Source organism: Pantherophis guttatus, chromosome 6, assembly GCF_059756535.1.
Source record: "Pantherophis guttatus breed Tessera chromosome 6, ASM5975653v1, whole genome shotgun sequence".
NCBI classification, from domain to species: Eukaryota; Metazoa; Chordata; class Lepidosauria; order Squamata; family Colubridae; genus Pantherophis; species Pantherophis guttatus.
The window spans coordinates 19,812,214-19,824,876 of record NC_142068.1 but is presented as its reverse complement, the minus strand read 5'-3'; the positions used below and the strand labels follow the sequence as shown (position 1 = coordinate 19,824,876).

General features: G+C 39.2%; 1 long non-coding RNA gene across 18 annotated transcripts in view; it reads left to right on the top strand.

The window, feature by feature from the left end:
• Positions 1-12,663, top strand: part of LOC117678212 (uncharacterized) — a 243,370-nt gene that overhangs the window by 53,578 nt on the left and 177,129 nt on the right. For 16 of the 18 annotated variants that reach the window (XR_009620494.2, XR_009620487.2, XR_015728441.1 and 13 more), the window contains one exon: positions 5,362-5,520. The exons of the other annotated variants lie outside the window; for them this stretch is intronic. This is a non-coding gene — a long non-coding RNA (uncharacterized LOC117678212). The remainder of the gene's footprint in view (positions 1-5,361; positions 5,521-12,663) is intronic. 18 annotated transcript variants of the gene reach the window in all.

Here is a 12,663-nt window from a genome sequence, read left to right as displayed (position 1 = left end):
AATGGAGTATCAGACAGTGCACGATTCGAATCTCAGTCCTTTTGCTGTGCTTACTTGATTATCATGATCTCCATCTCACCATGCATTAATTTGCTTTAAATAGCCCAGATGACATTTAAAAGGGCATTCTAATTGACTCTCTAAACCTTCTGAGGTTTTCCCATCTCCTGGTCCCATCTCCAGGTTGATTGTGAGTCTGATACCCAATATGTGTATAAAGTCCTATGTGGCTCATCAAATAAACAGATATTAAGCATAAGAGAAAGCTGTTTTATGTAGATACCTTTTTGGCCCTAGAAGGATAAAAGCAGTAGCTTCTCTTGAAAGAGACTTGAAAATACACACATGGATTTTATCCAATCTATGTTTCCCTTAAGGTTTAGAGAGGTCTGGATTATATCTGCTTTATTAAATTGTAACTATTAAACAAAACAGAAGGTTCCTCTCTAGAGTCTGAGATCCTTTTCATTAGAAAAGCAGGAAACCTGGTTAATGAGAAGCAGGGTTTGGCAAGAACTTCCCTTCTGCTCGATAACTTAGACATTTGATTTTATGGGCCCTGTGTTGATTTAAGATTTTAAACCTCAAGGAAGCAGAAATTAAATGTTTCATAAAGAGGCTGACTTTGTGGTGCTCTTAATGTTTTGCTAGTAATTTATTCTTTATGGCAAAAATTTGAGCCTACACCAGTGTATTTTGAGCTAAGTGGTTGTTATTGGTGTGTTGAAACGGTGTCATTTCAAGTCCCGTGAGATGGCAAGGGCTGGAGCTGTGCTAGAGAAGAAAATTTTGAGGTTTTTGCTAGGGGTTCCCTCCAAAAGAAGATTAGTATTGCCAGAAATATTGTTGCCTGTGGCTATTGATGATACTATTTGAGAGTAATCTGCCTGTTCTTGCAAAGTGATAGATACGTCCAGTGTGGTTGTCAGATGTATCACATAAATGGCACATCCAAAATATGGCTCCAAATCCTTTTGCAAATATGTGTAAATATGGAGTGGCAGGCAGGTCACCCTGAGTAGGGAGGCAAAATACCTTCTAATGTATTTTTTTTTTAAATAAAGGAATCTCTCTAAAACAGTGAGGTTCAAGGGCATTGTATTGCTTCAAAAAGAGGGCCATGAGATTTGAGCAAATGTTTCAGCAAGGTTTTTAAAAAAAGTATGAGGAGAAGAAATGTATTTTATTGGCGGTTATTTTGAATGTCAGCAAATTCCACTGTTTGAAGACAATCCCGGTCAGTGGCAATTAATATTTCTACATTAGTTATTGTTGATTTAGACTAGGAAGATCCATAATGCAATAGATAGAAAGCAAGGGAGTCTGTATTATTTATTTATTTATCGTATTTATATGCCGCTCTTCTCCCATAGGACTCGGGGCGGCTCACAAGATAAAACAACATGACAATACAATGATATTAAAATAATGCAATTTAAAATCCCCAAGCAATTAAAACTCCCGGCAGATGATACAGGGATGTATGATTCTATTTACTAGAATAGGTAAACTGGCACATCTGGGAAAACCTGAATCTGAGAGGTCCAGGTTTTCCCTCAGTAAATCAAAACCCCCCAAACCATCCTCTCACTCCTCAGTCGATCACATGCTCTAATCACCATCCATCCCATCTCGAGACAGCACTCTGACCACTCCTTCTCCAGATGCAGGATCGGGCTGAACTTGACCGACAGGAAGAATGCTATTATGTCTAAAGACAATCCCTCTACTAAATCCCCCCTCCTACTTTCCCACACATGAAAAAGTGGCAGCATGGAAGCTTCCGGCCGAATATGGCTTCCAAAGCTGACATCAATGGGAAAACCAGATCCTCTTAACAACCGTGTTACTAATTTAACAACTGCAATGATTCACTTAACAACTGTGGCAAGAAAGGTTGTAAAATGGAGCAAAATTCACTTAACAATATTTCACTTAGCAACAAAAATGTTGGGCTCAGTTGTGGTTGTAAATCCAGGACTACCAGATATGGTATTCAGCAGGTTCTGACCAGTTCTGGAGAACTGGTAGCGGAAATTTTGCGTAGTTCAGAGAACCAATAAATATCATCTCTGATTGGCCCCGCCCCTATTTTTCTCTGCCTCCCAAGTCCCAGCTGATCGGGAGGAAATGGGGATTTTTCAGTAACCTTCCCCTGGAGTGGGGAGGGAACGGAGATTTTACAGTATCCTTCCCCTGCCACGCCTACCAAGCCACACCCACAGAACCGGTGGGTGTGTACTACCGGTGGGTAGTAAAAAAAATTGAATACCACCGCTGAGGACTACCTGTACTATTTCTGACAAATGGCTGTCCAGTGTCTTCTTAGAAGCCTCTTGTGGGAAACTCTCTTTTCTAAAGCAAACTGACTCTGAAGAGAGAGAGCAAGCATATATTATCCCAATCTAATTCTGTTTACTTATTTTACATAAGTAATACCCTGTTGGCAGTGAATGTTTGCTTCGAGTGAAAAAGAGCCTCCTAGCAGTCTGCTTTGAACTACTGCTCCACCATAATGGAAAACAAGATTAGGTGTTTGCTCTCCAAGTTGTCAAGGTTTTGGCCAAGATGAAATGTCTCCTTATATTAAAAAAAGAGGTACTCTATTATTTGTTTAAACTTCAAATGTCTTAATTTTTCACCCCTGCATCTGTAGCAGGGGTGAAATCTAGCAGGTTCTAACACGTTCTGGAGAACCGGTAGCAGAAATTTTGAGCAGTTCGGAGAAACAGCAGGGGAAATTTTGAGTAGTTCGGAGAACCGGCAAATGCCACGGCCGGCTGGCCCCAGAGTGGGGTGGGAATGGAGATTTTGCAGTATCCTTCCCCTGCCATGCCCACCAAGCCACGCCCACAGAACCGGTAGTAAAAAAAAAATGGATTTCATCACTGATCTGTAGCTCTTGTAAAAGAATAGTAAGGACAAGTGATAATAATTTTGTAGAAGAAACTTGAATTGAATTGTTAGCAAGTTCTCTTCTATATTCATTGTTGTTAGTTGCGAAGTCATGTCTGACCCATCGCAGCCCCATGGACAACATTTCTCCAGGCCTTCCTGTCCTCTACCATCCTCTGGAGACCATTTAAGCTCATACCTACTGCTTCGGTGATTCCATCCAGCCACCTCGTTCTCTGTTGTCTCCTTCTTCTTTTGCCCTCAATCTTTCCCAGAATTAGGCACTTCTCCAGTTGAAGCGGGAAAACCCATTTTCCCAAATGCAGGAGACAAGACCACACAAGTTGGAGAACACGGGTTTATTTGCTAGCAAAGGTTTGGAGCATTCACATGTCAGATTCCGAACCCTGGGCTACGCCCAAAGTGTACCTTTTATACATTTTGCAATTCTAGCCATGCCGGAGGCATTACGCTTCTGACTCTATTTCCATATATGGGTACACCGTCTGTTACTTTCCGTGAACACTTCTGGTAATATGTTTCTTAATGTAAGTTCATTATAGGGATGATATAGAACATAGGTCATTAAGCTCATAAGTACATTTAACAAGTTTCTTATTTCTGTTCCTTGTACTTTCTTGAGGTTTGCAACATAACTTCTGCTCCAAAGTCAGTACCTCAGAAAACAATATAATACTGCATGATACAATACTTAGATTAATATGATTTATAGTATAAGACCCTCCTGTCGCACAGTGAGTCCTTCTTTCTCATTAGGTGGCCAAAGTATTTGAGTTTCATCTTCAGGATCTGGCCTTCTAAAGAGCAGTCAGGGTTGATCTTCTCTAGGACTGACCGGTTTGATCGCCTTGCAGTCCAGGGAACTTGCAGGAGTCTTCTCTAGCACCATAGTTCAAAGGCCTTAATTTTGGATGCTCAGTCTTTCTTATGGTCCACCTTTCACAGCCATACATTGCAACTGGAAAAACCATAGCCTTGACTATATGCACTTTTGCTGACAGGGTGATATCTCTGCTTTTTAGTAAGCTATCTAGATTTGCCATAGCTTTCCTCCCCAGGAAGGGGAGGCTGCAGTCCCCATCTGCGGTGATCTTGGAGCCCAGGAAAATAAAATCTGTCACTACCTCCATTTCTTCCCCATCTATTTGCCAGGAATTGAGAGAGGCAGATGCCATGATCTCCTATATACTAGAGACTTATATGCCCCTATTTTTTTCTTGTTTTTAATATCATTTCATCAGTGCTGATAAATCTGAAAGAGTTGCTATTCTCATTGGTGCATATTGTGATGCCACAGTGCCCAGAGTTGATCCATCGATTCAACCATATAGATTTGATGGAAGTACAGATTTTGAATGAGGCTGAAAAACTCAACTTTGGTGTTCCATTATGAGATTATAGTGTTCTAATATGAGACTTAGCCAGGGGTGAAATCCAACAGGTTCTGACAGGTTCTGGAGAACCAAAAGTGGAAATTTTGAGCAGTTCGGAGAACTGGCAGTGGAAATTTTGAGTAGTTCAGAGAACCGGCAAATACCACCTCTGGCTGGCCCCAGAGTGGGGTGGGAATGGAGATTTTGCAATATTCTACCCCCAGGAGTGGGGAGGGAATGGGGATTTTGCAGTATCCTTTCCCTGAAGTGGGGTGGGAATGGAGATTTTGCTATATTCTTCCCCTGCCACGCCCACCAAGCCACGCCCACAGAATCAGTAGTAAAAAAAAATTGGATTTCACCACTGGACTTAGCCAAATACTGTCCCCAAACTTCACAATATTGCAGGTTTTAATGTTTGTGTGTGTCTTTGTTGGATTATTTTGGTGGCCTAGCAAATTCCCTAGGACAGATATTTGTATGAGGTAATAAGTGAATTGTAGGGATTTTGTAGAAACCTAGCTTGAAATCTCTGTTTTGTGTGATGATCTAAAACAAAACGTCTTTATTGCTCTCTAACTTACTTCTCAGGGTTGCCCTGAAAATAAAACAAAATTATAAGATTGCTGAGTATCTTGAAGAAAGGATAGAATGGCAAAGAGGAAATCTCCATCAAAAAACATAGTCGTAAAACATAGATATGCTAAATTATCACTTTTAGACTTGGATCTACGGATATTATTAAGCTTGCCAAATGGAAGTTAAGGGAATTGTAATCCACGGTTGGAAAAAGTTTTATGCCTTATTCATCCTTAATTGTTTGCAACAAACAATTCAGAATATCATTATTTTATTGTGCAATCTCTATATGATCTTTTGGTTCATGTAGTCAACTCTTTCATTTTGGAGTACATTACAAAGAGTTTGGCAATGAAGCAAATATTGTATGTAAGTTGTCATTTCATGTAAATATGCATATCTTATACCATGCATGAACCAATTACATTTTAGGGAAAAATCAATTTCTTGGGGAAATGCATAATATTTTTTCTCTCTCCTTTTGTTTACTTAGACAAAAGTAATTCTTTGGAAGCTAAGCCATTGATAACTTGAGCAGAGATTCAAGTATATAAACGTGACATATGCCTCTTTTCCACTAATACATTAAGAAGGATGAATAGGGATGTTACTCATCTGGATATGTGCACAGAAAGCCAGTGGAGACGAACTAGTAAGTGCGGAAATGTCTTTTTGATTTCTCTCATCATAGAAGCCTGAATCAATATATTCAATATGTATTTTTTTAGCATATTTATATTGTGAGCGAATTAAAGAAGTCTTAATGATGTGAGTTTAGATTCAAAAAAAATCTGTGAACATTTGCATATATAAATAGTTCCAAGGAATTTTTTTTAACAAAAAATGTGTATGCATATGTTTTGTTAGGCTTCATCTGAGAATTGGTAGTAGTTCTTGGTGAGATAAGCAGAATGTCTCTTCTGAGCTCATGCTTCCCATAGGTACTTGATTTAAAATAATTAGTATAAATTATCTACTATCTGATAAAGCAGGAGCAGAAGTTTGATAGCAGTGAACACATTTGTCATATGTGCCCTGGTGGTGTAGTGGTTAGAATGCAGTATTGCAGGCTAACTCTACCTGCAGCCTGGAGTTCAATCCTGATCAGTTCAGGGTTGACTCCGCCTTCCATCCTTCTATGGTCAAGGAAATGAGGACCCAGATTGTTGGGGGCAATAGGCTGACATTGGAAACCACCCAGAGAGTGCTGATAAGCACTTTGGGGCAGTATATAAATCTAAGTGCTATTTCTATTTCTATTGAATTCAATTGTTCTACTGATTACATTGCTTTTTGGAAGAGTCATAAGTTTGTTTCTGATTTACTGTGGAAGATTTCTTGGGCTTCCCAAGAAATTCATTTAGAGCTCCTAAACATAATATCAGGGTTCCAAGTAACACCCCCAATGAAAGAAGACTCCGAGGTTTGAAGTTCCTCAAAGTTCCATTTTATTAGAGATGTCATATTGGCGCATCTGGGAAAATCCGAATCTGAAAGTTCCCACCCAAAGGAAAGTCCACGTCCCTTCCCCTGCATCCACATGTCCATCACATGGTCCAATCAAAGCACCGTCCCAACTGGAGATGCCTTTCAGTCACACCCTCCAGATGCATGGCAAGATGTCCTTGATTCTCTGAGAAAGGAATGTTATTATGACTATATATCACCATACAATCCCCCCTCCCAGTTTCCCATAGTACTAAATGTGGCAGGCCTGAAAATCCAATGCAAAAGATGGCTTCCAGATCTGACACATAAATGAAAAACATATGTCAGAAGCGCTTAAATGAAATTTGCCAGCAAGTGCATACATGTAAGAACATGTGATGTCCATAATGCAGCAACAAGCTAGCTAGCAAATGAATAATTCTCAAAGAGTTCATCAAATGCAAATCTCTTATTAACATTGAACTCAAATGCCACTCTCAAGGTGAAGCTAAGACTCCATCTGCCTTCCTCTCTTTTCCCATCCTAAAATTCTGAGCTAATCCCTGAAGGCTCATCTTTCTTTCATGGATCGACTGCAAATAATAATTAGCTGAAAAGAGAAAGCTGCAGATCTACCCTGCTTTTATCCAGTTTAATCATTAAAATAATTCTGGGAAATGTGGAGTTTGGGGAATTTGATTGGAATTTAGATCTCTTACAGTAAGCTGAGAGCAAGAATCGGAACATTTTGAAGACAACAAAACTTTTCTATGCTCAGCATGATATTTCTAAATCCTTCTTTTTTGTTTGGATCCAGTTTTGCTTACTACTACATGCTATGTTGTAGGATCCAACCTTGGCATGTCCTCTAAACAGCTGATGGAGAAAGGGCAGCATGAAATTGGAAAGTCTGAAAACCATTGCTTTAGTCCAGGGGTGTCTAACCTTGGCAACTTGAAGGCCTGTGGACTTCAACTCCCAGAATTCCCCAGCAAGCCATGCTGGCTAGGGAATTTGAGAGCTGAGTTCCATAAGTCCACACAACTCATGCTGATCCCATTATAAGTTTACATCTATTTGCCTAGGATCAGAAAGAAGACTAGAATTTTCTGTGCTTTGTGTTGTCATGCACATAGAACAAGCCCACATATTACTTCTGAATTGAAGCTGAGAGATTGCTAAAATGGAAAGGGGATTGAATGACATGCTTTTTATATGGTACTTTTGTTAAGATGACAATAAATTGCTATCTCTGGTGACAGCTTTATATTTCAAATGAAGATAATTGAGGTTTTGTGTTTGGCGTTGTTGCCATTAAAGCCTTTTGGGTTCCATTAAAAGCTGTAGGGAAAGATATTAAATATTGAGTCAAAAATATTTATTATACACTTGTAGGTGTGCATGTGTTTTGTTAGAATTTCTTGTTCTTCACATTTACCTTAGTTTAATGATACACCTAGTGATCACTTTTATAAAGCTTTCTCTCCTGCATTTACTGATGCACATACAGATACTTGTTATTTTTAACACATTTACCAGATAACACTCATAAACACAGGTGGCTCAAAGTATGCACTACAGCATGTAATGATACTATTTTCCCAAATAAATTTTCTCTTTAAAGTAAATACAGAATCTGTGTAGCATTAATGTATTTTATCTTCCTTTTTGGTAGTGGTGGTGGTGGTGGGGGAGAAACAATGGAAATTGTACCAGAAGCTTAATTTAGAAATTGAATAGATAAGTTTATTCTATTCATAGGTGTGATTTTCCTGATCTTAGAGTGATGTATCACAAGATTTGGGACAAAGTTAGACATTATGTTAAGTCTTGTTATTGTTGAATGCAATGAAATCACTCACCATCCTTTTAGGAGTCTCTGCAGAAGTTAGCACTCTTCAAATGTTACCATTTTTTTTTTATTTATCTTCTCCATACTTCTGATATCCATAAATATGAGGATTGTAATTATCAGAATTCTTAGCCGACATACATTCTTCTCTGTCTTTCATGCACGATTGTCCCAGTTTCCCTAAAATGGTTAGCTTGGATCCCCAAATCTTTTTCTTCACATTTTTGTCATGTAACTAGAATTCTCTTTAGAGCTCTAGACACTGAAAAAAAATATGTCTGTGCCGTAGGATTATTTTATTTGTGTTCAAATGAATGCAAGTATAATTCCTTGTTGGGCTTTCCCATTCAAAACAGCACGGAAAGTGAGAGGATGGGAAAACGTTCTCTAGAAGGTATTAATTTAGATAAATATAACCATGATTCAGTTTCAATGAAGGCAACTTGGAATTCAGAGTTGCATTTGGTCTTCTGCTGTATTGGGAGTAGGAGAAGGTCATTCAAGTTATCTTTGAGCAGGCAGCCAAATTCCATTCAATATTGCTGAATACAGTTTTATAATTTTCTGGGAACTGTACTTTGGCTCTAGCGCAAACCTGACACAGTGGAAATGCACAAAATGCAAAATCTCAGCTCCTCTAATAGGCGTGACATGATCTCATCATGCTTGCCTTGCATCCTTTTCTCATCCTGCTGTGGTCCTTGATTCCCTTAATGTAAAAAAAAAAATCAGAAGATCACCAACTCTGATTTACTTAAGTCCCATTGATTTAAACTGGTCTTCTCCAAGTATGAGCTGACTAAACACAACCTCAAGAAATACTTTACAATTGTTCTGTATTGAATTCAGCCAAGGATATATATCGCAGATACCAAAGTCACATTGTCACAAATCACTAATCTGATTTGCAAGACTTAGACTAAAGGTTTTGTGTAGGTGTGTATCAGAGGTGAGTTTCAGCAGGTTCTGACCAGTTCTGGAGAACCGGTAGCGGAAATTTTGAGTAGTTCGGAGAACTGGTAGTAAAAATTCTGACTGGCTCCACCCCCATCTATTCTCTGCCTCCCGAGTCCCAGCTGATCGGGAGGAAATGGGGACTTTGCAGTAACCTTCCCCTGAATTGGGGAGGGAATGGAGATTTTACAGCCCACCAAGCCATGCCCACAGAACTGGTAGTAAAAAAAATTGAAACCCACCACTGGTGTGTATGTGTGTATTTATGTAGCAAAAAGGATTATGGCAATATTGACTATTGTCTTCAAGAATTTCTCATCGCTATCTGTGATTAAGTTCTGTAGCTGAAGCCGATGCTTTATCTGTAAATCTAAAGAAGGGTTGACCTAAGAAAATGATTGCTTTTTTGTAGCCAAAACACATCTGTTAATGAAAAGAACATTTGAAATCTCAGACTTCCAGGCTATGTATCTTGTCAACACCCCATCATCTTTTTTTCCGGCAGTATGAACTTTGAATGGAACCCTGCACTTCGCTGCAGAGACAAATACAAAAGGCTTTTGTGTAAGATTCGGTGAAGAATCTGAAGGTGGAGTTAGCTATTGCAGCAAAAATAAGCTAGTGATACTTGAAAAACTATGCGCCCATTTGCTCATTAGAATCCATTTCCTCAACATAGAAAAAAAACCATACAATTTTTTTTCCTAGGAAAACAGAAACTGAGGATGTAAAACGATAGGTTTTATGTATCTTTGGATGGAAGAAAACAGAACAAGTAAGCTTTGGAAATCATTTCCACTTGAAATGCTTAAGCATTTAATAATTAGAAATATTTCAATTCCCTATTTTGTTAAAAGTATAAACTAAATTTCCATTTTACTTCATTCCCCCCGCCCCATGATTTTCTTGGCATAAAGGCTTAGTTTAAGTTTATTGACATACTTTGTCCAGAAAAAAAAAAATAGCAAATAAATTACGGCAAATCAACAGACGATTATGAGGTTAATTATAATCATGAAATGGGTTGTTGCCCAAGAGATTTTTTTTTTTAAAAAAAGAATGTTTTATGATTTCATGCATCTCCCTTACCTCTCCATTTATTGGGGTTTGTGGGGTAAAGCCAACAAATTTCCTCACATATTTATTTACAGAAAGTTAAATCATGAGAAATTTGTGGCTTCACACGGTTCCCTTTTTACTTGGTCACAACAGGTGGTATACCTAGTCAATTTTGGCTGATTTAAAAACAAAAAATATATATGAATAATTGGAACCAGGAGATCCCAAATGTGTAGATTAGACTGAAAAGTCAAAGAAGGACCATATTATAGTCAAAAAAACCCCAACAACCTGGACTTTTCCAGGTCACCTGGGTTGAGCTTCTTTTGAGACAGATTTCATTTTTAGTTAGTCTGATCCAAATCACAACTGAGATTAATTTTAAACACAAAATGGTACATAATTGTGCCTAGTCTATTGAGTATAAAGATGCACAAAGATCAGAAACATGTTTCCTTTATTGCTTAGAAAAAACATTCCCAATTAGTACGTCTGATGGTATATTTCACATTAGTTACACTTTGATGGAATACAATTAGGAGCGAAATTTGAAATGTTTTTGAGTATTCCAAACATAGAAAAAAAATAATAATCCTTGAAATAAGCCAATTCTTCCCTTTTTTTTTTCTCCTCAAGAACCACAAGAGTAGGTGAAATAGCAGCCTGTGATGGCTGCTAACAACCAGCCAATATCCAGGGAAGTATGGAAAAATGCAAAATTAAAGCTTTATAGATAAATATTGCATCTGAAAAAATAATTAGTTAATTGTTAACTTAGAATCTGGTTTTTTGCTTCTCACTAGAGGAAAAAAAAGCTATTTTCATTTTTTTAAAAAAATAAACCACCAAGGGTACTCAACTACCGCAGCATATTACGGAATCAAGAAAGGGGTGCTATCATCTTCATTATTTATCTACTACTTAGCAGTTGGTTACCAAAAATTACAGTAGCTACAATCATACAATTCAATGCTCTCTTTCTCTCCCTCCCTGCCTCTCTCCCCTCCCCCTGCATGTGTGTCTATGTGTATGTTCACACGGCTATTGAATTTTTTTATCTTCTTCTTAAATACCTTTTTTGAATTAACTGTGCTGCCTGCTGTTTATAACTTACACATGAATAAGTAGAGAAAACAAAAAGATGATTATAATAATGCAGTACCTTAGTGTCCCAGAATACCATCTAAAAGTTCTGATTAGATGAGAAATCTTGCACATCTGTGACATATATATATATGGCTGAAATTACATAGCAGAAGAGCAAAATTAAACAGAACAAAATCACAGTAAACAGCTACGGCATTCTAGAAAGTCAATGGAGTAGAAGAGTAGCATTTTCCATATGGAAGGCCTAATCATCTAAGCAATCCGTTAATGCTAGGAGCGATTTTCTTTTTTTCATCCTACCACTTGGCCCCTATGGTTGTTTGACATAAACTATTTTAATGCTTCAAAAGGGTGCCTTACCATTGATTGGTGGTATAGATTGTAGGCTGATGTCAGCTGTGTATACTTGCACCATGCCTAAACTGATGCTTAAGTATCCCCAAGGTCAAAAGATAGTATCCTTCTTTGTGCTGGTCTGTGGCTTGCTGTGGTTGCTTAGACTTGAATTGTTGCAATTGTACCCCAATCAAAGGACCACAGGGTAGCACTGATAGTGGGGTGGCTGCTGATTTCTCTGGGCTACCATCAACTTATTTCTGAGCTTGGATTGAGAAGTGGGCTCTTTCTGGTAGTTATAATCTTTAACCCCTATGTTGTTAACAGAAAGGAGTGGATTTAGTGTGAAGAACATACCTTCTTCAGGAACATATCTCCTTCTGTTTCTGGCTGTGGAAAAGCCACACATCACTACACTCTGTTTTGACCTCCTGTACCTGGGATGGGGAACCTATGGCATGCGTGCCACAGGTGGCACGCGTAGCCATATCAGTGGGCACGCCAGCTCAGCTCTGGGGCGCATGCACGTGTCAGCCAGCTGATTTTCTGGCCTTCTGGACCCACCAGGAGTAGGGAAACAGGCTGTTTCCTGCCTCCGGAGAGCCTGGGGGTGGGTGGGGAAGACCCATTTTTCTTTCTTACCTGGCTCCAGCTCCTCTCTATGCATCTGTGGAGGGTGAAAACAGCCTTTCCCACTCCCTCGGAGGCCCTCTGGAGGCCTGAAACGGCCCATTTCCCAAAGGAAGTGATGTTTTTTGCTGTCCCAAGCCTCCAGAGACTCCTAGAGAGGCTCTGAAGGCTGGGGGCAGTAAAAAACATCACTTCCTGTCCCACCGGGAATTGGGAAATGGGCCCTTTCAGGCCTCTGAGGGACTGGGAAAGGCTCTTTTCACCCTTCCCAGATGCATAGAGGGATCTGGAGCCAGGTAAGAAAAAAAACAACGGGCCTACTGGGCCATCACGTGCCATGAGCAGGGAGGGAGGGGGGGTTGCATACGCATGTGCAGGGCGCATAGAATTATGGGTGTGGGCACCCGCATGCGCGAACCTCCCCCCCCT